The sequence below is a fragment of the Hippichthys cyanospilos genome, chromosome 9 (assembly GCF_059441005.1).
Source record: "Hippichthys cyanospilos isolate Australia breed blue-spotted pipefish chromosome 9, RoL_Hcya_1.0, whole genome shotgun sequence".
In the NCBI taxonomy this organism is placed as follows: Eukaryota; Metazoa; Chordata; class Actinopteri; order Syngnathiformes; family Syngnathidae; genus Hippichthys; species Hippichthys cyanospilos.
In genome coordinates, this window is record NC_142377.1 from 7,873,138 (window position 1) to 7,885,234 (window position 12,097).

General features: G+C 40.4%; 1 protein-coding gene across 3 annotated transcripts in view; it reads left to right on the plus strand.

Annotated features, from left to right (window-relative positions):
- The window catches only part of sulf2a (sulfatase 2a), a 59,502-nt gene that overhangs the window by 13,365 nt on the left and 34,040 nt on the right, over positions 1 to 12,097 (plus strand). For all 3 annotated transcript variants that reach the window (XM_088423590.1, XM_088423589.1, XM_088423591.1), the window contains one exon: positions 9,004 to 9,054. The gene's annotated coding sequence lies outside the window, so the exon portion shown is untranslated. The remainder of the gene's footprint in view (positions 1 to 9,003; positions 9,055 to 12,097) is intronic.

Here is a 12,097-nt window from a genome sequence, read left to right on the forward strand (position 1 = left end):
CTTGGCATTAATTTAAACAGTCTTAATGTAATCGAGGGATATTTTCTCCCATTCTTAAATCTTAATTTCTGATGTCTATTAAACAACGTTTGACTGACTCATCTGATTGTTTTGTTGACATTCCCTTATGCACAGCTCCATCTAGTGGATGCATAACACAACCCCAGGCACTGCTGAGGCTTATTATGTGGTGTGTCTTATATAGGAAAACAGTTATAAAATAGGCCATTAATTGAAGGTGCGCCTAACAGTCTGCAAAATATTGTACCTCTTTGACAGTTTATTTTTTTAAAGCCACTTACCATCCATCCTTTCACGGATCGCCATTATCATGGCAGCCGCTGCCTTTCCCATAGAAACCCGCTTATCATATTCTTTGCAAGCGAACCAGACTTGCTCAAATTAGCTGACAAAAATCGCTGTTGTGGTTTTAGCAACACTTTGATGCATGAACCAAATTTGTCTAAAATCTCACTAATGCTTATAGAATGCTTATAGAAAGTAAAAAAAAAAATTGTCTTCTGTATTCATAATTTTTTTTTAACCACGCAAAAATGTATTTTATTTTTATCTTAACATGCGATTATTGAGTCGAATTTTCACGATGATATTCACCCACCAAAATATGTAATAGCTGCAACTCTACCCACGCTTCATGGTTTGTCAATATCTTTATGGGTCAAAAGCTTGTGTCACCACTTACCACTAAGCTTTGGTGGTTATGATCGTGAAGGGGGGCTGCGAGAAGTGACCCCTGAGGGTGAAATATTCATGCTGGAGCCAGCTCAATGGTCCGTGCCGTTAGCAGCGATATGGGTGGATGCATGAACAAATGTGAGGATGGAGAGAAGAAGGGACGGAAGGAAGCTCAGGGAGATACATGTTCTTAGAGCATTCATTATTTATCGCGACGCACTCTTCCATGGAAGCTCTAACCCCCACATCAACTGGCCTCTTTTCTCACTCAGATGCCTGTGGACTCAAGTAGCAGGATGCTCCCGCTAAGTCCACCTGTCTACTGGTCCCCACGGCAACACGCACACGCACAAACGCCCATGCACGCCCACAGATGTGCGTGACCTTTTCTGCATACTCACTGCATTACTCGCAAAAATCACAACCACTTGTATGCTCGCATGCTAGTTTGTCCAGTATTCTTCACCCTCGGTCATCTCTTTTAGAAGCAAATTAAAACCGTTGACAATCTAAAAGTGGTGACCTTGAGACCTGTTGATGTTGTTTTGCGGCCGCCGTGCTATCAATTCATAAGTGACCGCGTGGGATTTCTCAGTGCCGTTTTGTAAAGTGGCTGGGAAATGTGCAGACGAGGTGGCGATGTAGCCAAGGCGCTCGCATGAATATGTATTGTATGCTAATGCCGCGGCTGTTGACTCAAGCTGTTGATGAAGCAAAGGACATCGTCCTCATGGCGTACTATCGATAAACGCATTGTGGATGGACGTGTCCGCATCTTTGGACGCCGGATGACAGGTGGTGGATATCAGTGACAGCTGTCAAGGTGACACCACACAATGGTCTCTGTGGGGATCACACATGAATAGAGATACACTGACTTCTGCCTATTTTACTGTCACCGCCACCTAAAGAGATGGATTGGTGTTTGTTGCTCTGTGTATGCGCGTGTGTCTTTTGCTGTGCAGTTTGGTGAATCTTTGGCTTTATTTGAGGAGCAATTTTCAAATTTTGCGGGGATTGTTTTGTGGGTTAATCCAAGTGAGCTGAAGCAACGCTTTTTATTAAACAATAATGTGACATTGTTAACAATAATCATAATAACTATTATTATTCTTTTATTAATGTTTAATGTATCAATTTCCTTTTTTCTGATCGTTTGAATTGTCCGACTGTATTTGAATGAGCCATAAGCCTCATCCTCACTTCAGCAGCTACCTCAGACTTGTGCCATATCATACAGTGACTAGCATGCTTGATCAGTGATGTATATGTTGAATATGATTCTTTAACGGCGGTCTCTTGACGTTTCTAGCTAAGTAATGTGATGGCAATAATGTGGGATAAAGGAGTCTAGGACGCGTCAAGCTAATCGGAACGTAACTAGCATTCTCAGGAAAATGTCTAAATAAAAGACTGATTGGACCCTTGCATTGTCATCCATGTATTGTATGGCAGCTGGACAGTTTTATCATCACGTATGAAAAATTATCAATTAATAGGATAAAGAATGCCATTAATTTCATCAATTTTCAGGAAAACACTATATTGGGATCGGTTGGGTTTTTTGGGGGGAAGTGGGGGGGTTACTTACATAAATAGTGTATTTTGTGGACGAGTGGAGTCAGTACTTTGAATTGGTATCAGTGCACTACTCAACGACTCAGTACTCGTCCTAGTGTTACATATTTTTTAAACTACAAGGAGCACTTAAAGGGGCCGTAACATGATATTCAATTATTTCCACGGTGTAATACTGTATGTGCATACACATACTACATTTAGTTCATATTCAATCAATCAATCATTGGCAAATTCTTTCCAACCAGGAAGTAAAACTGCTCGTTTGCTCTTACTGTGTTGCGCCATCTTGCAGCTCAATGCAACATGCATCCATCCATCATCCTGACCGCTCTTCCTCACAAGGGTCGCGGCTGATTAAGACTACTCTAACAGTATAAATAACGGGGCCAAAAACAGGTGTTGTACTGACATTAATAATGCAAAGCGGCGTGGATATACTGCTGTCACTAACATGTGTTCCTTCCACCAAATCAGTCCCCGCGGGAACACAGTATTCATACCAATAGTATCACCCACATTTTTGCCACTTCAGCATTTAAAACGTTGTAGCTAACATGGAATTGTATTTGGAATGTAGTGTGCTCAGGAAGTGAACAGAATTAGAATTTCACTGTGTGGTATAGTACTATACATGTGACAATAAAATCTCTTGAATCTAATAAATGAAACGTTGCTGTTTACTTGACCGACTCGGTGCAAAATCGCTCCTCCTAACCTCCGGAATTGAAACGAAACTAAAAGACGCGGATAAGGTCAGTGTGTATTTTCTATTGCTCAGGCGGTGCGGGGAGTTGTGAATTGCTCCTGTCTCACTCCTGTCATCATAAGCGAACTTCAGGTCGTTTTCATCTGCACCTGTGGGGCCGGTGTGAGAGCGCATAATAAGCAAGGAATGCTTGGAAATGCATCAATGAAGGAAAATAATACTTTGGGAGTGATTAGGGTGATAAATCAACATTGGAACATTGTTAAAAGCCCCGAAACGTTGACTTTTCATGTAAAAATTCTTTTATTTTTCTCAATCAACAATTTTTTCCTAATTTTTCCCCTAATGTGCCGTTATGCGCCTTATAACCCGGTGCACTTTCTACCCCTTTGTATGGACATTTCTAAAATACGACTCGTGCCTTGAGACTGCGCCTTATAATGCGGGCCACCTTATAGTCAGAACAATACCACATACATACTGCGCCTTATAATGCGGGGTACCTTATAGTCAGGACAATACCACATACATACCCTTCTGTGTTTCATTTCACAAGATTTTACTGCCGGGGTGGAACTGTCATTTCATGCATTCTTTGGCAAACATTAAAAAAAAGCAATGAGTAGCACTCACTCGCATCTGTGTGATCTGCCGTTAACTGGCCATGGGCTGAAAGTGGCATCAGGAGATCAGTGTGTAAATCTGGGCGCTGCGGCTCTAATGATAATATGTCAGAGGGGCTCTTTTGACGATGCCTCGCACTCGCCCATCCTAACAACAGCCAATACTGCACTGTTTGTGTGTGTGTACTTTAATTCCAGTGTGGGTGGGCCACGTGTTAGAGCAATCAGGATTCCAATCATTTGGCCGTTATGTGTCTGAGCTGCAGTGGTGCAGGTGCCTCACGGGCTGCTGCGGCGATACCCCGCTAGCTTTCGAGACATCCTTCTCATGAGACTCGCCATCATTAAATCGCAAAGATGATACTTCACTTGTTATATTACTCTATGTTATATCGGGAGCCCTGCTCCAATCAAATTTTAGATCCCCGGGTTGTCTGTGACCTTTTGCGGCAGTTTTGTCACAGCTGCAAAAAACTTAAGAGAGTTGCTAAAGGCGGTGAGTGGGAGGTTGGGAGCACTCCATCTGCAGCGATCCTGTCCGATAAGACAAGTCTCATTTCCATAATCGTAATTACTGCCGTAATTATTTTTATCTGCTTCAACCGAAGTTTGAGTATCATATATAGATTTGAAGTGGTTTCATCAAGTATTTCAATCTCCTTGTCTCATCTAGTATCTAATGAATGCGCGTCCTCCAGTTTCTGCATCTAGCTCCTCAGGTGCGTGCTCATGTGCTTAATGTTGACGAGAGCGCTCCTGAAAGTCATGCACAATTGCATGGAAGATGTTTCAAAAGCAGACAAAATTGTCTGAAATTCGCTTTGAGCACCAAAGTAACCGACAGATTAGATTGTTGGAGGATGCAAGAAAATATCGCGAAGAAAGTCTCGTGAAACATTGCCCCTCGCAGTAAGTTATATATTCATCATTAGATTTATATTTCAATTCATCAACTCATTGACTACCATTGACGGATAAAGACGTCATAGAAAGAATTAAGTAATGTGTTATATATTGCAATTACTTATTTTAGCGCCTTCAATATGTTGTGCTATCCTAAAAGGAGACTTATTGTGCAATAGTTTCACAATTTAAAACTTTTAATATACTCCTGAGAGCCATCATATTCGTTCATGTCCATTTTGTACAAGCGAGACTTCATATTTATCAGTCGGCTTTATTTCAATCGAGATAGTTTGATCGGAATTGGCTAATACACTGTATGATTAGTTATCAATGATGTCTTTGATTGGTCATGTATGATTTATGGGCAACATCACGTGTTTAATTTGCACTAGTGTGACATTTTTGTAAGTTATAGGAATGTTTGCTGTCACATCAATTTCTCATTTGCAGTATTTGCTTGGTTCTGTCAAATAATTATTACAATTTAGTTGTATAGTTTAGTTGTTGGAAAAAATGCGTTATTTGATGAAGTTTACATTAACGCTTTGGTTGACAGTCGATAAACAGCACATCAGTTTACAAGCACTAAATAAAATGTTATTTAAATAGATATATTGCCCTATCTTGGAATCTAATCAGTTATCCTTTTTTTTATAAACTCTCAGATTGACGATTATGATCAGCCCCAATGATTCTGATTGTGCGAAGTGCAATTGTCGGATTTCTTTAGTATTCCATGGAACAAACTGATGTGATTGAATACAAATGATCAACTTTTCCAATGTCTGCTTATATTTTAGAAAATAATGATGACGTTAAAGACCGAACAATTCTCATCCTACAACATTTGTGCAGTTTTCTGCATTGGGTTTCAATTTTAGAAAGTAATCGCCATATTAAATGTTCAAATAAATAATCGTAGTTTGCAGCCCTAATTTACGACAGACCCGATCTTAAACGGAACTGATCCCACGACTCATTGTACCCCTCACCTTATTTCAGTGTGGCTGAAGACTTCGCTCTTGTAGTTCTTCCCCCTTTCTCTTATTTTCCACTCTCCGACTGCCTCGATTTCCATTTCTGTGTCCGTCACCCTGTCCGCGCCCCATGTTGCGCCTGGTCACAACTCCGGCACGCACAGTCTCTCCCCACCCGCACCCCTCCTTCGTGCCTCGGGGAGCAGCAACCATTGTGTTGGCGTAATAAGGTTTATGGAATTACAGATCTCTGAAATTGGATTTTCTCACTCCGCCAAAGCGGTGTGACTACAGGTTTAAAACCTTGTGCATCACGGGAACAAGTGACCTGCAACTGAACTGCTTTTCTTCTGCGACTGAATCCTCAAGGTAGGCGAGAGTGTGTATTTGTAGAAAGAATCTGTCAATTAAGTCAAATTAGACTCAGACACGGTTTATTCTATTCCCAAGTAAACTCAACTCGCAAACAAAAGTCAAACTTGGCTTCTTCACTTCACAACTTTGGATTTGATGTAATTCTTACCCACTGCATAGTTTGATCTACTTTTCCTGACATTCATGCCGAAGTCGTTCAAATCGCTTTAATCCCTCTAATCTGGCTGCCGGTGGAGCGATTCGTTCTCGACGTTGTATAGGAAATCTTCATTCTTATCTTTATCGAGCAGCGAGAGTCCTTTGCTATCCCCAGTACCATCAAGTCCACCCTCGCAAATACCGGCTAGGTTGTTCAAAAGGTATTGGGCATTAAGTGGAGTGAAAGAGAAGTAGGGAGGCAGGCGGCCTAGCAAGAGTAACATTTGAAGGTGTTGGCAGGGACTTGGCATTCATTAAGAGCGTTCTATAGTGGCGGCTTAGTGAACCCTTAATTGGAAAAGAGAGAGCATTTGGGACGGGGGATCAATAGGGGCAGTCCAGGGGTTCCAGCCCACTGAAATCAATCAGCTTCCTGCCAGATGAGGAGAAGGCAGACAATCAAAGAAAAGACCATCGGGGCTGCTGTGCATTTATCCCCACAGCCAAATTTCATCTGGATCAACCTGAGCAGATGTGAAGATCCATTCCAGCCTTGGGTTGAGGGGTGGGGGATCGGGAGCTTTTCTCTGTTATTGAGTAGTTTTGACCTCATTGCATGGCAGTCCCAGTGCAATAAAGTGTTGCTGCCAAAACACGTAAATGTTAATAATAACAAGTTCCATCCCTCCCACCCATTTCAATTCAAGTCGCTGTGCCGAAAACTAGGGCGACCGCTAATGTAGGGCCGCGGCTATGGAGTATTTTTGTTCGTCGGATATTCTACAGAAAAAATGAATCAAATGTTGAGTATTCTTATAAAAATAACAAAAATATTTTTTTGCTCGGTAAACAATAAATAGAAACACAGATTAAATAACACATTCCCATAGAAGGTAATGTCACATAAACAGTTCTGGCAAATTTATTCAAAAGCATTTAAGATGACCAAAAAAAAAAAAATCATTGTGTCATACCCTCTCATACCCTACCATACCCCATCGTATTGTAACTCCTCGAACCGAATTGAATCGTTACACTTTCCAATATTTAAAACATATGTGTGTGTGTGTGTGTGTATGTGTATATAAATATATGTATATATATATATATATATATATATATATATATATATATATATATATATATATATATATGTATATATATATGTATATATATATGTATATATATATATATATATATGTATATATATATATATATATATATATATATATATACTGTATATACATATATATATATATATATATATATATATATATATATATACATATATATACACACATATATATATATATATATATATATATATATATATATATATATATATATATATATATATATATATATATATACATATACATATATATATACATACATACTCTTGTGAGTATAAGAGGATCTAGAAACACATGAGGGATAAGGATTATCAAACTATGTCTCAAAACGATAAATCGATGAACAAAAATGGTTATTGATGAATTTGATCATCTCTTAGTTGTCGATTAATCTTTGCAGCTCTGCTAAAACCTTAGCCCTCTCGCTTTCCTTTACAAAGATGCTTCTTAAACGGTTATGCTCTAAATCATTTTTCTTTACATGACAAAGCAAAACATAAAGATGATTGTTCCCAATAAAATATTCATGATTAACTCGGAGAGGATCTACATTTAAGGAAAAATTCAATGAACCTCGAGCGTATTTTTACACCGCGGCTAAAAATAGTCCTTTACTCCTCATTTTCATCTCGGGCGCCTTTGACTTTTTGATGTATCGTGCGCTTATTCATATCAAGGACAAGGCCAGGTGTCGCATTTTCTCTCAGTTGTCATTCTTGCCACACGACGTGTTGCCCACAGCCTGTTTCAATCAATTCCTTCCTTCCTCTCACCTCCGTTCTTATTTATATTCAATCTCTCACCCCTTTATTGTCACGAGACAAATGAAAAGTAGATCTCCGTTGCAGGCGGCCGCATGAGCTGGCATGCACAAGGTAATGCCGATGTCACGTCGGACCAAATAATCCTGTCAAAATAAATGATGTCTGCGGCGTCCTCGTTTGTTTGTCCCCGATCCAGAAATAAGACCGGCAGAACAAAGGAAGCCCTGACTTATTGGGTTTTAGTGCGCCAGATGGACAGACGGACAGATTGACAGGCGCAGGTGCGCAGTCACCTCTCTTTGATGCCCATGAGTGGTTTGGCGGAACCATCCCGGAAAGAGAGCAGCTGGGATCAGAGACGTGCTTTGGCAGCAACATATATGTTAGCTTACCCGCTTCTCAGGCATATTCTTAACCCCGAGACACATGCCGCATGGCTTTGTGCATGTGTCCATACATTGCGCAAATCCTTATACCGGGCGAACGACCACAAACGAAGGCTTATGGAGCAATTAAAGTAGGGTGAACACTTACACCTGTCCGAGCAGTCCAGAGATCTGATTGCTCCTTGTCAACAAGTATTCACTTGGAGCTTACAAGTTCGCAGTCTGAGTCAAATGAAGATGTAGAAACAGTGGGAAGCATTAAGGTGGAAATAGCAATGAAAACAGCTATTTATTATCATAAGACACGTTCATCTACTGCTTAGGCAAATGCATGACAGGTAATAATGGCTTTATAACATCATCTATTATATAAGGAGTTGCCACGCTGCAAATTAGGGTTGAAAGTCTGTGTGTAATTGGTGGCCATTAAATTGCATCAGGGAGAAACAAATTGTTTCATTTTAATATAATGTTTTAATTGATCCACCGATTATCAGTAATCAGTGTTGTTTCTTCCGAAAATCAGCGTTTGTCTAAAAAAACAATACATACTAGTGCAGCCCTACTTTAGAGTGAGTTTTTCCAGATTTGCAATAGAGACTGGATTGACACACAGCAAATGCGTGTTTACAGTGTTATATGATACCCCTCAGGTCTTGTTGGACTTTTCATATGTGACAAATACTCATCCACCCTGGTTTCCATCTTTCCTTCACAGTGAGCGGCTTCTTAAGCAGAGGACATCTGGCCCCACTTGTTCGAAAGACAGGTAAGGTTAATCGCATCCCTAATACAACACACCATGATTAAAAGTGGCAAAATCACCAACGTGGAGTCGTAATGATGGTCTTTGATCAAAGGGAGGGCTCGTTTCCTCACAAAAACATCTGCACTTACGCGGTCATGGGAGTGAAAGTAGCACTGCTTATGCACAAATATGATTATGACTTTATATCACAATTGAACAAGCCACTAAGCCGTTACATTATCTTCAACTGAGGTAGAGAAGATTTAATAGTCTGAGGCACATCATTGCTCCCATACTTTGTGTGTCTGCCTCCTATATGTCTCACTAATTGTTTGGGTTTTACTACAGCTGATTTTTGAATGCTATACCCGTGTTGATTTTGCTTGACGTTGGTTTACACAAGGCTGTGCGTGCACCACTGAAAACGTAAAGCAATCTGTCAGTGGCTTATTATTCATCCGCCATAAGCAATCAATCTACACGTACAAAGCCCGGCACAACATCAGGTAAACCTGCAAGAAGATAGCAAAGCTCACTTTAGATTTACACTGCGAGAGGGACAATATTTTCTTCCTCTATTATCGTGTACGTATGCCTTGAGAATTCGCAGGTGTACCTAATGAATTGTTTCTAAAGATGTTACAGCTTCAGAGGAATGCATTCAAGTTCAGATTATCGTTCCCGCTTTGGTCGATTTGTCATACCTTGGAAGAGACCAACAAAACAGAGGATTTCTTTTAAGTCCAACAAATTTTGTTTTTTCTGTGAATTCGTCACATCCAGAGACAGCCTAGGCATCTCCCAGTTTTCCATTCGTCACCTCAAATCATCTGTCTGACAGTGATGGGCACAAAGCAGAGATAGTGCTTATTGTTGGCTCCTTTGGATGAATCGTGATGGTATAGCCCTGTAGTGGTCCCGGCACATTTCCCCGCTCTGGTTGTCAAGGCTGTATGCTAATTAGGAAGAGACGAGGATAGAGTGAAATGAAAAGATCTGGAAGAGAGAAAAAAATAGAAGCATTAATGAGCAAGCCGAGAAGGGTCAGGATTATTAAACCAATAGCTGGAAAAATAGCCTTCATTTCTCAAGGCTTGAAGCCGTGAAGCTGCTTTCATCTCGAAACAAGCGAGGATACAAGGCCGTGTTTCATGTTTGAATTTGCTATTTGAACTTTTTTTTTTTTACAATGCCATCTGAAATTATTTGGCCATATCACTGACTGCTCCCTTTTTGGGGAATTAATCAAAGCAGAGGAATAGAAGTGCAATGATTAATCGATTAATCAAATACCAACTTCATCTAACTTTTACGTTATTCTTTCAGAGATCTAAAATTAGAAATATTATATTTAATACAAGAAATATGCTCCTGAGGCCGAGCTTATTTATTTGTGTTCACAGTAGTGTCAATTTTTGGGGGGATTCTACAGTATCTTTTGATTTATTCAGTCCAGGACATCCCGGCCTTTCCAGTGATGCCTCTTGTATTTCGGTGGGATGCAATTAACTTTGTTGTCCTCCTGAGACAAATTGGACATGAAAATACACACAAATAGGCTAGGTCTCAGTAGGATATACTCAAATTGGGTTTCTTAAACCCAATTGCTCAAATACTTGACAAAGTATTAAAGGAGGAGCAAAAGCAATATGTTCTGTGCTGCCCAACTGTAAAAATGGCTCTTGTATAAATATTGTGTTTGTGCAATACGACTTTTAGCAGCGAAATTTACTTCTTTTTTAATCCATTTCAAGGTGCAGCCATTTTGCCTCTTACAGTTCACTGAAAATATCATAGCAGTTGCTCAGAGCTCAGTTCACAACCAATCACAGCTCTGCTAGCGAATGTCACATGATCTCAATCAGTAAACAAGAGAGTCATGATTAGCTGTTGCCTGAGCAACTGTGATCTCATTTTTAGGCACCAGACAGTGACAAAATGGCTGCCCGCCGAGAAGGAAAAAAAAAGGGTTTTACTGCTTAATTTTTTTGATTATATAATCAGAATACTTTGGTTAGACTAGTTGGGGGATACATGGAGCAGAAAGCAAACTTTTGGGTTGACTTTCCCTTTCAAATCATTTTTAGAATAGAATAGCTTAATTGTCATTGTACAGCAGGAATACAGCAAAATTTGTAGCGCTGCAACAACGTGCAACCCTACATAGGAATTATGCACACAGGAGCTAAATCACAATCATGTACTGTAATATAAGCATAATGAAAGCTGCAGTTCTCTTCTCCCTTCCATCTGAAAAACGGTTTCTTTACTGATCACTCGAGGGCAAAGAACTTTGATTCTTCTTTTAGTCTCAGCGACACTGTCGAGAGTCGACAGGTGAATGATATGCCTTTGGTAAGCTATTCTGTTTGAGGTCTTCACTAACCCCAGTATGAGGACACAGTTCCTATTTCTTTTCTTTTATCGGTTTCTCCTTCAGCATTGCGACTAAGAAAGCCCAAAAAGTTTGTTTTTTTTTTTAGTTTGGGTTCAAAGACACAGTTCATCTGGCATATGGAGATCTCGTCAGTTCACTTTTCTCACACATCAGCTTGCCTTCCGTTGAGCTCGGCTTGTTTGTGAGCAAATTTGTTTTCTTTGCAGCTGGTTGCATGCGGAGTGATCTGACGCGTTTTCACATCCTGTGAGGGACCAGAGGTTATTTTCTTATTTTCTTTTCTTATAGCTTGTTGTTTGAGGCCGTTTCTCAACTCCTCCCTGCTGTATGCGACGCACGTTTCTGAGCACCATGCCATCCTTTTACTGACCCTCATTTTCTACATCAGCAAGACTAGAAGTGCCAGCTTGCTTCCATGCTCCGCTGATTAGAAGTCAAATATTAAAGTGCTGTGTTGTGTTGTGAGCTCAGCCTAATTGATTCCTTCCGCATGGTGCACACATAATGGCCTGACAGCAGGCGATACCAGGCTTTGTCAACATTGGGCATTCTGCCCAGGACGGCACCCTAGTGAAGACCCCCTATGAGTGTGCCAACCTGTGGCCCCACATGCAGAGAGGCTGCTTGGCAGGCTCCCGAGGCCCGACACACAGGCGGCTCATTGTC